The following is a 15,983-nucleotide window of genomic DNA, read 5'->3' on the forward strand; positions in this document are numbered from 1 at the left end:
TATATATATATATATATTGAGGCTCCACTCGCACCTGCCTGTTGCACTCTTTGGCGGGTGCCTGCAGTCGGGGGTGCACCCGACAACAATATCTCTTTCGAAAGGCTACCGCTGGAAATTCTACCTTATATGCTACCAGTGGACATCCTAAGAGCTTAAATGGATGGTGTTTGTTGTGGCTCTCCGTCTCATAACTGAGGAAGGCCGAGTGCCGAAAGCGCGTTCTTTTGAGAATAAATATTTGTGAACCTACCTTGGAGTGCTGCATCCTAATTCCCGTGGGACTGCGGGGAAGGACCTTTGAGCTGATATATATATATATATATATATATATATATATATATATATATATATATATATATTCACAGAAAAAACCATAGGTTATAGACCATATATAGTTAGGAATTTGCATTTACAAAACCTTGAAAATTCACTGAAAAAACCATAGGTTATAGACCATATATAGTTAGGGATTAGCATTTAAAAAACCTTATTTTATTTGCACAAAACCATTGAAATTCCATATATAGTTAGTTGCACTAACTATATATCGCGGACCCGCAATCCACTGCTAATGATGTCACATATTACATCATTCATGACATGGTCAGTGACATCACTGATGACATCACTGATGACATCTCAAATGACATCACTGATGACATCACTGATGACATCTCAAATGACATCACTGATGACATCACTGACATCTCATTTGACATTACTGATTACATCACTGATGATATCATTTATGTGATAATACATCTTCAGACTCTAATATAACCTTTGATACACTCAGTGTAAACAGGCACTCACAGACTGTCACACATCCATGGAGTTACTCACACACCTATTCAGTCATGCAAAGAATCAATCACATCTCCATTTCCTTAACTATACAGTTATACACACCTTACTTATTCAAACATATACTAACACATATTTACTCTCTTATACAATCCTTGATACAAGTTCACAATGATTCATACAGCCACTCTCACATTCACTGACTCTTATGTTCAGTTATTTATATATGTCAACTCTCACATGGAGTGTGCTTTACATATGTACTTACTTTGACATGTAGAACTGAGATATCCATTCACTCACCAATATACTCATGCACACAGTCAACTGTCCATACAGCTGTTTCTACATGCACTTTTGAACCCATACACCTAGGGAATCAACCGCTCACACATCTATGCACAGAGTTATACACCTCCCAGCCACCCACACACACACTCAGTCTCCCATACAAATACTTGGGCAACCATTCAATAACCCATATAGTTACTGATATAGCTACTGATTTAAACATGCAGCAGTTTACAGAAGAACATAAATATTGATTGCCAAATTAAGACACTTTAATCACTAACCCATGCACTCAGTGAGACACATTTAATCATTCTCTCATACAGTCAGTCATGCACCTACTAAATCCTTCATCCAGACACTTATACATCCACTCATTCTTCAATATGTAAGACATATTTTAACTTTACAGAAACATACAGTCACTGGGTGTTGTCATCAGTGATGTCATCAGTGATGTCATTTGAGATGTCATCAGTGATGTCATCAGTGATGTCACTGACCATGTCATGAATGATGTAATATGTGACATCATTAGCAGTGGATTGCGGGTCCGCGATATATAGTTAGTGCAACTAACTATATATGGAATTTCAATGGTTTTGTGCAAATAAAATAAGGTTTTTTAAATGCTAATCCCTAACTATATATGGTCTATAACCTATGGTTTTTTCAGTGAATTTTCAAGGTTTTGTAAATGCAAATTCCTAACTATATATGGTCTATAACCTATGGTTTTTTCTGTGAATTTCATTGGTTTTTTAAAAGCTAATATCTATAGCTGTAAAATATATTCTTTATTAAGTGACGTATCACGTAGCCCGTGAGACGCCTCATGATGCATCGCATAACCGTGACGTATCGTCTCTGCAGCGCAAACCAAACCCAAAACGTAAGCGCGCCAGAACACGCTTAAAGATATATATATATTTTTTAACCTTAATTAGACAAAATCCACACGTGCACATATCACAAACGTTCAAAAAACACAATATGTCGGACTCCCGTTACGCTGCCGGTTAGCTGCCCGGTTAACGTACCAGGAAGCACCTTTACCGCGAAAATCGCAAAAAATTTTTTTTCACCCCCCAGGGAACTTTAATAGCCCCCTCATCAATCCTAGGGGTTCAGGAGGGGTCTGCCTTACCCCTTTCATTCATTTACACCTTTTTTTTTTCCACCTCTTGTCTCTCGATCCCACAGAGAGACAAGATGGCGGCCGCTCCAGACTGTTTACAATGATAACAGCCAATCAGCTTCTCCTCAGACTCCCGTTACACTGCCGATTAGCTTCCCGGTAGCTTCCCGGTAGCTGCCCGGTTAGCTGCCCAGTTCGCGTACCAAGACGCGTCTCTACGGCGAAAAAATCGGATTTTTTTGTTTGTTTTTTTTTGGCCCCACGTGGTTTTATAATATCCCCCTCATAAATCCTAGGGGGTCAGAAGGGGTCTACCTTGCCCTCTTTCCTTCATTTCCCCCTTTGTTTTGGCCTCCTCTTGTCTCTCGATCCTACCGAGAGACAAGATGGCGGCCGCTCCGGACTGTTTACAATATTGACAGCCAATCAGCTACTCCTCAGACTCCCGTTACACTGCCGGTTAGCTTCCCGGTTAGCTGCCCGGTTAGCTGCCCGGTTCGCGTACCAAGACGCGTCTCTACGGCGAAAAAATCGGATTTTTTTTTTTGGGTTACACTGCCGGTTAGCTTCCCGGTTAGCTGCCCGGTTAGCTGCCCGGTTCGCGAACCAAGACGCGTCTCTACGGCGAAAAAATCGGATTTTTTTTTTTTTTTGGTTACACTGACAGTTAGCTTCCCGGTTAGCTGCCCGGTTAGCTGCCCGGTTCGCGAACCAAGACGCGTCTCTACGGCGAAAAAATCGGATTTTTTTTTTTTTTTTTTGGGCCCGGCGTGGCTCTATAATATCCCCCTCATCAATCCCAGGGGGTCAGGAGGGGTCTACCTTGCCCCCTTTCCTTCATTTCCCCCTTTGTTTTGGCCTCCTCTTGTCTCTCGATCCTACCGAGAGACAAGATGGCGGCCGCACCGGACTGTTTAGAATGTTGACAGACACCGGAGAGCCAATCAGCTTCGCTTTGCAAAGTTCCGATACGCGAAAAGTTCGCGAACCGGAGCGCTGCCCGGAGCGCTGTTACAGATATATATCTTGATTTAAACGTTAATTTCTCAAAATCCACTGAAGCACATATATTGAGACCTAGCAAAGGCACATCGGGCTAACAGTCCCTACAATTTTGCCAAGTTTCGTGGAAATCCATTCAGCCGTTCGGGCTAAAAGTGAGTCCAACCGCCCTATGGAAATTAACATGGGAAAAACGCGTTTTGGGACCCCCCTTTTTTCTCGGCCCCCCCTTGACGAACCCCCCCCAAATTTTCAGGAGCTGCTCAGAAACAAAATGTGCCATTTTCCTGAAAATTTCAGCCGATTCCGTCCACAAACGCCAAAGTTATTAGACATAGAATTTTCAAAAGTCCCATAGGAAAAAAATCCTAACTATATATACCTACTGGCTATCGCCAGTAGGTAATATATATATATATATATATATATACCTTCCATGTACTTGTGTATCTATATATTTATTGCTTTGCTTCTAATTCAGCTTCTCCAATGCGCTACCCTATATCTTTCGCAATATAGCCTCTGCCTCCACTCTGACTCATCTCAAACCTTGTTCTACTACCCTCTCCAATGCACTACCCTATTTCTCACCCTATAGCTTTATCAATACATCCTCCACTGTCTCAATCATCCCAAAACTCATACCACTTCTATGATCTCCAAAATAACCCTTTCTAGACTCTTCCCTCCTCTACCCCCTTGCAACATCTCAGACCTCTTTTACTATTCAGATCTTCCAAAGAAGCCTTTCTCTGATTCTTCCCCCTCCACCTTCCCTTTACTCATCCCAAACCGCCTCCTACTGCTATGAAGGCCTCAAAATTTGGAAAAAGTCAAATCTAGACCCTTACCTCTTCTATCCCTCCACTACTGAATGCAATTCAGTAAGAGTGGGTGGATTTCAAGATATGCAACGAACGATAGGAGAAAAAAGCTCTCTAGTCCAGTAGGGTGTCTGTGGTTTTTTTAATTGGATTGACAAATTGTCCATGGATTTGAAATCCATTAGAGGATCTGTTTAACAGTCTAGATAGTGCTTAAATTTAACCTCTTCATACTCGGACCAGAGGACTTTTTAATCACTATTTTTTTTTAACTGAGTGGATTTACACCAAGACAAACAAAGCCACTTCCTTGAGTACATACCCAGTTTTGTGTAATTTTGTTCAGCTGATTTTTCTGTATCGAGGAGCAAGTAAATCTATGGGAGTTAAAATGCTAAAAAACACTTTAGGACTGTCCCCCTACAAGAACCTTGCCATGATGAATCCAAAGTGGATGTACCTATTGTTTTGGAAAGTTTCATACAGATACGTTGAATGGCACCAACGTTATAATGAAACAAAAATGTCTTTTCTATGGAAACTCTGACCTAACCTTAACTACAGAGGCGCTATTGGCAACCTTTGTGATAAATTCAGTTACAAAATATATATTGAGTAATTTTAGGGTTGTGTTATAATTATGTTATATACTTTAAAAAACTAATCATGACCATTTACTGTAAGTTAACACAACTATCATGTCACTACCCATTGATTGCTCGCGAAGTAAGAGACAATCAAAATTGATGACACCGTTTAACTCTAACAAATAATTCAATAGAAGTGTTTTATTTCAGAGTGCAGTTGTGTTGTGTACATACAGACTTCCCTCTCACTGGCAAAAAACCTTAGAAAGAATGTATTTTCAATGGTATCGGAGGTTTGCGCCCAAATATATGAATACTCTGCCCTTGCTCAGTTCAAGTATAATTTAAATGGTGATGAATACATTTTTTTTTACCCATTGTGAATTAGAAAGCCTGGTTCATGAATTTGGGAAAAATCCTTGAATCCTTTTGTGAACTCAAAGCCGAACATTCAATTTGTGAACACATACTTTTTGTTGATTGCTTTTGTGCTCACCTCTCCTCATAAGGCCCAAGACATTTTCTTTACATAAAAAGGTTTGTGAACTGGCACGCAGTTTTGTGAATTCCTTTAGATTCGTGAGCAAGCAGAGCTAGTTTGCAAGCTACAAGGGGGTCGAGGATAGAGAAAAAGTGTCTCAGCCAATCCAGTTCAATTTTTCCTTCAAAATTGTAGTCTGTGACCCTAATGTACCATACATCACTACAATTTGCCATGTATTTCTTTACATTTCACAGAAACTACTGACCAGATCCACACCAAACAATTGAAAGTGTTTAAGTTGGACCAATATCTAGCTGCATGAGATGTGTGGTGTCATTCAGTGCAACAGTATTTGCTGTAACTTTTGTTCAATACTTGGAATGGAATTGATTGTGCTCAGTCTAGTTTGGCTTCTATCTCGTGAAGATGGCCCTTCATTAATATATGGTTGAAACGCCATCGAGAACCATCCAACTGAGAGAGACTTTAATTTAATAAACTCTGTGTGCAGAAATCAGTTTGCTTAATCTGGATCTTTGATTTTTTTCAATGCTAAAGAATCTGCAGGTTAATGAGTTATTTTCGATATTATTCTCTTGATTTTATAGTAATCATCTCCCTTGTGTTGCGCTGTTTAGACAAACCATTTAGCACTGTATGTTCACGCTACACTGAGTACTCATTTCACTTGTTTTAAATAATATGTAGGCTGCATACAAATTATAAGGATAATTCTTTTGTATGAGTTGATTTATTTGTCATGTACTCATTATTCTGTTTTGTGACAGGTGGCGCCGAAGAATACATTACATTTGGTATTGCATACATCATGACATGAGCTCCAGTGATACCTGGTAGGACATTCTTATCCCATTTTTTTTGTAACATCGTTTTTATTGCAGCACCAAAATAATTGTACAGACAATAGCTTCAAGGCATAATTAGGAAACATAGCAAGAAGACACATTATCAATTCTCTCCCCCCATCATGTCCGGCACGTCTCCAGAAAGAAGACTAAACTGCCATCGTGCTGAGTCCATTCCTCGCTGCATAGTTCAATGTCCGACATCACATTTACAAGAAAAAGTGGACTGCTTTTGTGGTTTTCGCCCCTCCCCCACCCCCATCAACCACCCTCCCCCCACCGCCCGTCAGTTCCGAACTCCCCCCCCCCCGTGGCAGCGCTGTGTGAAAATCCCAGTCAGAGTAAGGTCTGGTGTGTGCAAGAAGGTCCTATCCATTCACTAAGGTGTGTTCCTAGGTGTGTTAGTGGGGTCAGCTGCCATCAAGTCCTCCTCCTCTTCATCCTCCTCATCATTATCATCCCGGAGCGCCTGCACCATCATTTCCCATGCTGTAGCCCTCTCCATAGCCTTCTCATCATCCGTCCTCCTAGCCATCTGGTACCTCAAAGTACTTTCACACGCTGCCCACCGCAGACATTCACCATACCACCGTTTATACGTGGGTCCCGCTTTTGACTTCCAATTCCTTGTTATCTCCCTCTTTGCAAGGATCAGCCCCAGATCTATAAATCGGCTGGTATTTTTATTTTTAGACGTGTGTGGAAACCAATGTAGGACCCCCACTGCCTTGGTGCACTGTATGTCCCTATCTGTAGCATTATTCAGAGCCCTCCCGATTTCCTGCCAGTAATCCCCCAAGGCAGGGCAGTCCCACAGCATGTGACCCAGATCCGCCCCAACTGTGTTACACCTGGGACATGCCGCCTGTTCCACCCCAAAGTATTGCCGTATCTTCCCAGGCCTGAGGTATGCCCGATGAATAATATAAAAGTGTATGAGCTGGAACCTGGCGTTCCTTGAGCTTTTCCGCGCCCGTCGTAGCAACTGACCCCAAGTTGCATCAGGGATCTCCATTTGGAGGTCCAACTCCCATTTAGCCTTCAAAGCTGCGAGCGGCTGCAAGGCCTCCCGCAACATTCTGGAGTATAGACAGGTCACCGCTTTGAAGGTCCCGGCTGCCATCATCGTATATTGGCACGCCATGGAGGTCGCCGGTTCCTGCAAACCCTCTCCCCAGTGATCTTGCATGGCGCCTGTTACCGCCGCATGTAACAAGTAATCACCTCGCGGAAGATCGAACCGCTCCTGCAATTCCTGAAACGGAAGCAACGCACCATCCTCATACAAGTCGCCCAGCATTTGAACCCCAGCCTCTTCCCAGCCTAGTAATCGCGACCAGTCCCCTCCATGAGGGAGGGCTGTAACCATCCCCAGCGGAATTTCCGGAGCATACATGAGGCGGACCCCCGCTCGTTTGCGCGCCCGATTCCAGCAGAGTCGAAATGTCCGTTCCTCTACTGTCAAATCTCTAACCAAGAGCCTCTGATGCAGCGTGATGTATGCCAGCACATGCCGCGGGGTGCCCTCATCTCTAGAATGCTCCGGGCCTCGATATACCCTCGCGACCTCCTGAGTGAAAGCCTGCAGCTGAGCCGCCAGATAATAACCTTCGAAATCGGGCACCGCCATGCCTCCCTCATCCTTGGGCCGCAAGAGGGTATTCAGCGCGATTCGTCGCCTGCCCGTGCCCCAGAGAAACGCTATGGTCAATGATCTCAGGCGTCGGAAAACGGAGCCCGGAATCCATATCGGGAGAGTCCTAAAGTAGTACAACAGCCTGGGCAGAGCCACCATCTTAAGTAGGGAGACCCGACCAGCCAGTGAGAGTGGAAGAGTGGACCAAAAATCCATACACCCTCTCAGGGCCGTAATACAACAGCTAATATTGCCATCCAGCATATCCGTTGGGGTATGGTAGATGTAAACGCCAAGATAGTGCAGACAATGCGGTTCCCACCGGAGTTCCTGCGCCGTGAGAGGGCACGGCTCTCCTTGTCTCAGAGGGTATAGACAAGATTTGGGCCAATTGACCCTCAGGCCCGACATTCGCCCAAACAGCTCCAACAGACGTCTCGCCCCCAGTAACTCTGCTTCCGCATCAGCCAAGAACATCAGTAGGTCATCTGCATACAATGAGATGACATGCGGCCTGTCCCTGTGCACCAGCCCCGCATAATGGCAGCCAGATCTGGCTTCCGCTGCAAATGGTTCCATTGCCAAGCGAACAAGAGGGGAGAGAGTGAGCACCCCTGCCTAGTGCCTCGTCGTACGGGGTATTGCTTTGAAATCAGTGAGCCCACCCTGACTCTAGCTGTGGCTTCCGTATACAGGACTTTGGTCCAGTTGATATACCCGTCCCCCAGCCCGAAACGCCTCATCACCTCGTACAGATAGTCCCACTCAAGACTATCGAAGGCCTTCTCGATATCTATTGAGAGCACGAATGGAGTAGTGGCGTCCGACCATTGGGCCCCCATCAACCTTGTAAGCCTGCGGATATTGTGGGTAGTGTTATGTGTAGGGATAAAGCCGCACTGATCCTTATGAATCAGACCGGTCATGTGGGTCAGTAATCTATTTGCCAGGATTTTGCTCAGGATCTTGTAATCCGCCGTGAGCATGGACAATGGACGGTAGGATGAAAGGGCAGCGCCCTCTCTGCCAGGCTTTAATAATGGGATCATAAGGGCCTCACACATGGAGCTCGGGAGCCGACCTCGCGATTGCGCTTCATTTTAAACCAATTGCAGTTGCGGAGCTAGATACTCCAAATATTTACTATAAAACTCTATCGGGAGACCGTCAAGCCCTGGAGTCTTGTTCCTAGCCATCTGCTTCACTGCACTCCCTATCTCCCCGATCGTAATGGGCCGACCCAACTCCTCTGCTTCCGAGTCCTCCAATTGTGGTAGCTGTAACCCTTCTAGTAAGGTGCCCAGCTCATCCGCCCCGCCCGTCTGTCCGCTCTCAGGACATTCTTATCCCATGTATGGTGTCCAGACATCCCAGATTTCCCCAGACAGCCCAGGTTTTTCTAGGTGTGAACTAACACTTTTCTCAGCGTTCCTGTTTTTTTTAAAGGGTCGTGCGATCATGCATGTTCAGTTTTCCACCGGCCTTCTCTCATTTGCATTACACTGTAGAGAAAAGTTTGCTTGCTTAAACCTCCCTATCGATGTCAAGTCACCAAAATGTTCGGGGTAGCAGAAGTAACATCGCACCCCATTTGACCATTACTTTGACTCACACACACAGGCTTACACATACTAACACACTCTCAAGCACATAATCACTCTCACCCGCAAGCATGCATTCAACATACATTTAACAGCATTTTTTACTTACCTAAACTTCCAGATAGGGTCATATTCCAGATAATGTACTCCATTTGTTATTGCACCGATAGTGAACAATATTATTTACTATGTGCATAATAAAAAAATTGTCAGAAACCAAGCAAGTGAAGCTCCAACCAACGTCCATTAGGAAGAGCTGCCCCTCTGTTCCAGGCACTGATTTTGCCACCTCTGAGGCTAGAAGTTGCAAAAGCAGTGCCAGGGGTAGCAAGGGCCAAGCCAGGGGTCGCAGCTGCGACCCCTAAATGACATCTGTTAGACTCCCCTTCTGTGCCGCTTCGCTTCACACATGCAGCACAACAGTTTTAATAAGGAGGCGAATTAGTGCCTTTGGGGACGCACTAGTCAATGTCCAGGCTTACATGTGCCCTTTATTCCAGCATGGGTTATTTAATAGAACGCTATTTTTCATTGTTTTTTGTCTCGCATCTTTTATCAGAAATGTTCTTGTAGTGGATATAAAAAGTATTGGAAAGAGAGACAATTTGTTTGCTTTCTTGGTTCTGTTTACAGAAAATGCACATTATTTCAATTAGCGATCCCAGATGAAGCCCCCCACTACCTACCTTCTTCCTTTGACTACTGGACAATTTTGAAATGGAATAATGTGTCAAATCTCTGAAATGTTGTTTTTAACATGTACCCACACTCCCTCATATGATTTGCAAATGGAAGTTCTTTTACATAAGTGGGTGGGTAAGTGTCCAACCTAAGTTAAGGAAAAGTGCATACGTTACAGATTTTCAAGGTATCCACACAGAATAAATTTTCATACATTCAATTTAACTTGAATTTATTCAATTAATTATCCTGAAAATATGGATCTGAATTTGCCCTCCTATACCAATGTTGAAAACGCCTGTAAGTAAATTCTTCTGCGTCACTTTCTATGTGGTAATATGTTGTCCCCTCTCTAAGTCTACTGCACGTCCCCATTTTGTTTTGTTTAAACAAAAAATCTGGTCAATTTACCCGCAAGGTTGGTGCCCAGTTCAAACCTTATCTTGCTGCTCACACACTCTCACCCATGTGCCTTTCCCATTCCAAGCGTAAGTCTCACAATCCTCTCAATAAAGAGCTTTCTGGGTCTATGTGTCTTCCCTGCACAACCAAGGACCAGCATACATCATCCACCACCTGAGCTTCCACCATCCCTCCATGCACCTGCACTCCGCCTCCCAATCATTGGTTCACACTCCTGGCATCTGCCGAAGCAACGGTGGAGGACGCTCCTTCGGCTACCTCGATGCGAAGTCCTGGGAGTCCTGTAACAGCCTCCGCCTCCACCTCCGGACCTCACCCTCCCTTCAGGAATTCAGAAGAGGACTCAAGACCTGGTTGTTCAACTGAGTCAACCAGAGCAGCATGGCCCTCAGCGCCTGGATACCCTTGCGGGTGAATAGCAGCGCTCTGTAAATCCTGTTTGATTGATTCACGGGTCTAGTGCTATATAAAACTTTATAAATAAAAAAATTAAATAATTCCCTTCGTGTCTCCACCATTTTGCCCTCCATTTTTCTCTGAGACTTCTCAAGTGTCAACTAGCACTTTATAAACCACCATAAATTACAAAATACCTCACCACACACTCAGTTTTTTTCCAATTGTCTGTTTCTTGCCACCTCTGTTCAGTCACCCCATACCAATCAGTCAACCGTTCACACATGAACATCGGTGCAGCTGGGATTTAGATATATAGCATCAAAAAACTACAAAAACGCCTGACCTCCTTTATCGCTTAAAACGTGGTACTTGGCCGTGTTCTGACCGCTGGGACAGAAGAGATCATTTACAAAGCAGTTCATTTCAGGGTGCTACTTTTTCAACAAACATCATTCAAGTGAATGAATGAATGAATGAAACAGCATTTATAAAGCGCACAGCTACTCAGAAAATGTCCTATATCTGTATTGCATCAATTGTGTGGCCACGATGATACACGGTTTTTCCCAGGATCACACATCTTGGTTACGTTGAGACGCTGGGGTTTAGATCCCGTGCTTTGGTTTCAAAGTGCACATTGCCTTGAAGCCGCAGATCAATGCGCCCCTGGAGGCCACAGGGGCACTGGCTTTCTTTCCTGCCATTTTATCCATCGGGGCACAAATTCCATCCCTTCTATATTCCCTCCTATCCCTCGCATTTCAGCGTCTTTCGCCCTTCGTGAGCACTTCACGACGGCTGCTGATAATCACAACTGTATTACTTAATTCCCTTTTGTCACATATCATCAGTCTTGTAAAAGTCCAGCTACTTATTTGCTGGGTCACTGGAATTATGTGGCACGCAAAATTATCTGGCAGGCAAAATTATGTGGCAGGGTGACTAGATGCAGAAAGAAAAATCAGATTATGCGGTGTAATGTGGCATACTTTCTGGCAGTATTATTTCACTGTGTTCCATTTTTTAGATGTTAATAATGTCCAGGCAATGGTTCACCTCAGGTTAACATCTAAATACTGCAATCGGTAACTGAAAGGTGATCTGCCGCTGTGAAGCTGAGGGCCAGCCACCGCAGGGCAACATATGTTGCTGCGTTTTTAGTAACTTTCGATACGTGTGAGGTAAAGATTATTTTTTTGTTAAAATATGCAAATTCTGCAGAAGCTTTATTATGTGGCAAGTGTGGTAAATACATAATTGTGTGGTAAATGCTGTGACATCACAATCGTAAAAATCAGCAAAGAAATGATTTTCAGGTGTAGCACCTACACTCTGGAGGGTCTCCCAGTTGGTGCGAGGCCTTCAGAACACTAACTCAATTCTGGTTAAAAAAGAAACTGAAAAAAGTTCTTGTTCAAACTATATCCGGATTAGTGGTTGCTCTCTCCATCACTATTCTCTTTTTTGTTCTCTTCTGCACTATTGTTTGGCTAATCACACTCTCGTGTCTAATTTTCTACTTCCCAATAGAGTTAGTTTATTTCCCACCTTCTGATTTCTTGAGTCCTGTATCCGCCTCCCTGCTCGTGTGTCGAGTTGTGGTTTTAATGCTTAGATGCCCATAATCGATTCCAGTGACATGGCTCCTAACTTTGGTTATGTATATCAATGCTATGCATCGTGTTGTTTTATTGCACAGCACGCGGATACCTTTTAAGTTGAGTGCTCTCTATAAGAATGAGTAAATAAATACACGATCACACCAATACAGCGAGATGCAGTCGTGTGACGAGAATCACATAATTTCGTTGAAGGGGTGGGGGTGAGGGGGAAGCCGGGATCCGGGCTCGGAGTAAGGCTCTTGGTTTATTAATAATATGGCATGAGACCACAATTTGTATTTTACCTGTCACGCCTCTCACTGTGCCTGCATGTTCTCCCACCTTCAGCTCGGTGACGTAGTTTTTAACCACTTTCGTCTTTTTGACAACCCTCTTAAATAGCCCTCCCCCAACGTAAAAGTGGTCATCTCGATAATTAATATTATAGGGTTCACACTCCAAAAAGAAAAACCCTTATTTCACCCGATTTGGTGACTTTTATAATGTTTAAGGTTATGCAGTTTCTCGTTTATGTATCCACCAGAAACAGCCCGTGTGTTCATGCACAGAGCCCAGTGAATAAGATACAATAAAAACACTCCGGGTTTCGGTGAAGGGGCAGTGATTTGGGCTACCCTTCCCCATCACCACATCAGGCCTCCACCGTTTGCCTGCCGGCTCGTGCCTCCACGTGTTCTAGGCGCGTGCCCCTTATTCCCCACACAAGCGGACGAGACTCTGTGACATGCATGTCTTACCTGTTGAATCAATGGTGGCTCCGCACACCTGCCCTGCCACCAGGCGCGCGCTCTCGGCCGGTGGGGGGCTCAGCTCAAGAGCAGGGGCGCCATCTCAAGTGCAAGCTGCAGGAAAAGCACACGGCAGAGTTACCACTGGGGGTGACAGGCAGTGTCCATCCGCTGCCGGCCTCCTGCAGGCTGTTTCCTCTCAGAGAGGGAGCGAGCGGGCACGCATCAGCAATCACCAGCATGCATGCCAAACTTCAAGAGAGACGTTTGCAGCTGCGGCGCGTGGTCTGTCAGTGCCACTTGTGCCGGCTTCCCCTCCGCCTCCCCGGACCTGTCACAGGAGCAGGAAGTAGCAAGGGAAGACGTGCAGAACCTGGAGAGTGCAGCGCCAAGAGGCTGCCCGCAGCTAGGGGGGACAGACGGAAGGCAGGGGAGAGACAGGGAGAAAGCGCCAAGGAGCGGAGGACGCACTCACCTGCTGGAAGTGTCCCTGGGAGGAGGAGGAGCCGCGGTGCTGAAGCAAGGGCAGCGAGGAGCCGCGCGCCAGGGTTCAAAACAAAAGTGCGCGTTTATTCTCGCGTCCCGGGAGTTTGAGCTGTAGAAAAGCGGAATGTCAGGAATGAGGGTCGGTATGACATGCACGCGACGTGAAGGGAGGGCAATCCGGAGTAACGTGGGGTCCTGAGAGGGAGGGAGGGGGAACTGGGCAAAGGAGGTGGCTCCGGCCCCAGGGACGGGGGGAGGGGGTGCAGAGCCCGGAGATACGGGGACACGTAGTATTGATGCTCGCCTCACTTCCGACAACCGAAGGATAAAGGCGCTGACATAGGGTTCAGATAATGTTCTGTCAGTGGCGTGAGGTGTTCAACTCAGCGCCACTGGAAGTATGCGTTAGGGGAGGAACAAATTAAGCGGCATGGTTGACTAAATTATGTGGTAAGAAAAGGCAAATTATATAGTGTAATGTGGCATATTTTGTGATGGCATTACTTTATTATTTTGTAATTTTTACTCATAGTAATACTGTCTGGGCAAAGATTATGCAGCACATTCATAATGATGCTAAAATAGCCATGGCCGCAAAATTGCATAATGCCATTGGCCCTAATTATTGTCCAAGAGACATGTAAACTTTACAACACTATAAAGTAAGAGGAGTTGAAATAAACTCTAAAGGGTTTGAATACTAAACCAGGGCTTCATATAACGGGCAGGTTGTGTCAGGTACTGAGTATCTTCACTTCTTTAATTTGAACAGGGAACATTTCTGCACTTTTCAGTACTGTTGCAATACTTTTAATGGGAGAGTCGGCGCACTATGCCCATAGGGCTAAAAGAGCTTTAGTTAACCTCCCCCCTCCACATCGTGTCTCTCCACCCGGCTGCTGCAGCTTGAGCTGCTGGGCCATCGGCTGGGCAGCTGAAGTCTTATCTTCGCAACACCTGAGTTTTTCACATGTCCTTAAAATACCAGTAGCCCTTGGGTCCCCAATCTGCCTATTCCTTACATTTGTATTTTAGTTTTACTGCCACAGTGGGAGAATGCGTTTAGTAAAGAAGCATCTCACAAGTACGTATGCCACCTTTGGAAAAGAAAAATGGGCAATTGTGCCGCGCCAACCTATGCAAATATGTTCATGCATCGTTATGAACTAGACCATATACTCAACAATGAAGGATGGACCAGCAACCTAATACTCTATAAGAGATACATAGATGACATTTTTGTGTTATGGAAGGGAAGTAAAGAAAATTTAATCAACGAATTAGATCAACTAAATCAGATCGATGAAAGAATACAATTCACCTTTACCATAGACAAAGAGTCCTTATCATTTTTGGATGTACAACTAACCAATGAGAACGGCAACATAACAACGTCCATATTTACTAAGAAAACTGACAGAAACAACCTACTCCACTTTAAAAGTTTTCACCAAACCCCACTAAAGCAGCATTTACCCTTTTCACAATTACTAAGAATAAAAAGAATTGCATCTACAAAAGAATTGTACCACAAACACAAAGAAGATATGTTGGAAAAATTTAAAAAAAGAGGATACCCCCAAGCCATCTTGGATTCTGCCTCTCAGAGAGCTGAAAAATTACAAAGAGATCATCTATTAAAACCTAAAGAGAAAATTGATGAACAGAGATCTGTATTTGTATCCAAGTACTCTACAAATAGCTCTATTATCAAAAAATCCATCAAAACACATTGGCCTATGCTTGCATTAGAGGAAGATTTCAAAAACTTATTTAAACATCAACCTATCTTTGCTTATGAAAGAACAAAGAATTTGAAAAAATTGGTAAAAGAAACAAAACCAATAGAACATGGCACACACAAAGGGACTTTACCATGCCATAACTGTGGTAACTGCTCTGCAATCATTAAAGGAAATACTATAAATCATCCTACCAAAGGTTCGCCAATAAAACTGAAAGTATCTGGAACATGCGACACCTCAAATGTCATTTACTTGCTGAGATGCCCCTGTGGCCTCTCATACGTAGGCAAAACTCAAAGAAAAATAAAGACCAGAATCGTAGAACATAAAAGCAATATCCGGTTGAAAAATGACAAATCTACTATTGCAGCACACTTTAATGAGGCCAAGCACAACGTAAGCCAACTCAAATTCTGTATACTTGAAAAAGTGGCAACCCTGCCGGGCCGAGATAACAACAGCCACTTATTACGTAGAGAAATCTTCTGGATAGACTACCTATGCACCCTACAGCCCAAAGGACTCAATGAAAGGCTGGATCTTCATTGCTACTTATAAATTTGACATTTCAAACATTGATGTACTATATGGATTACATGTTTATCTTATATTTGTTCAGCTCGTAATACATGACCATCCCTTAAGATCATCTGAAATACGATA

This window comes from Lissotriton vulgaris, chromosome 1_2, assembly GCF_964263255.1.
Source record: "Lissotriton vulgaris chromosome 1_2, aLisVul1.2, whole genome shotgun sequence".
NCBI lineage: Eukaryota > Metazoa > Chordata > Amphibia > Caudata > Salamandridae > Lissotriton > Lissotriton vulgaris.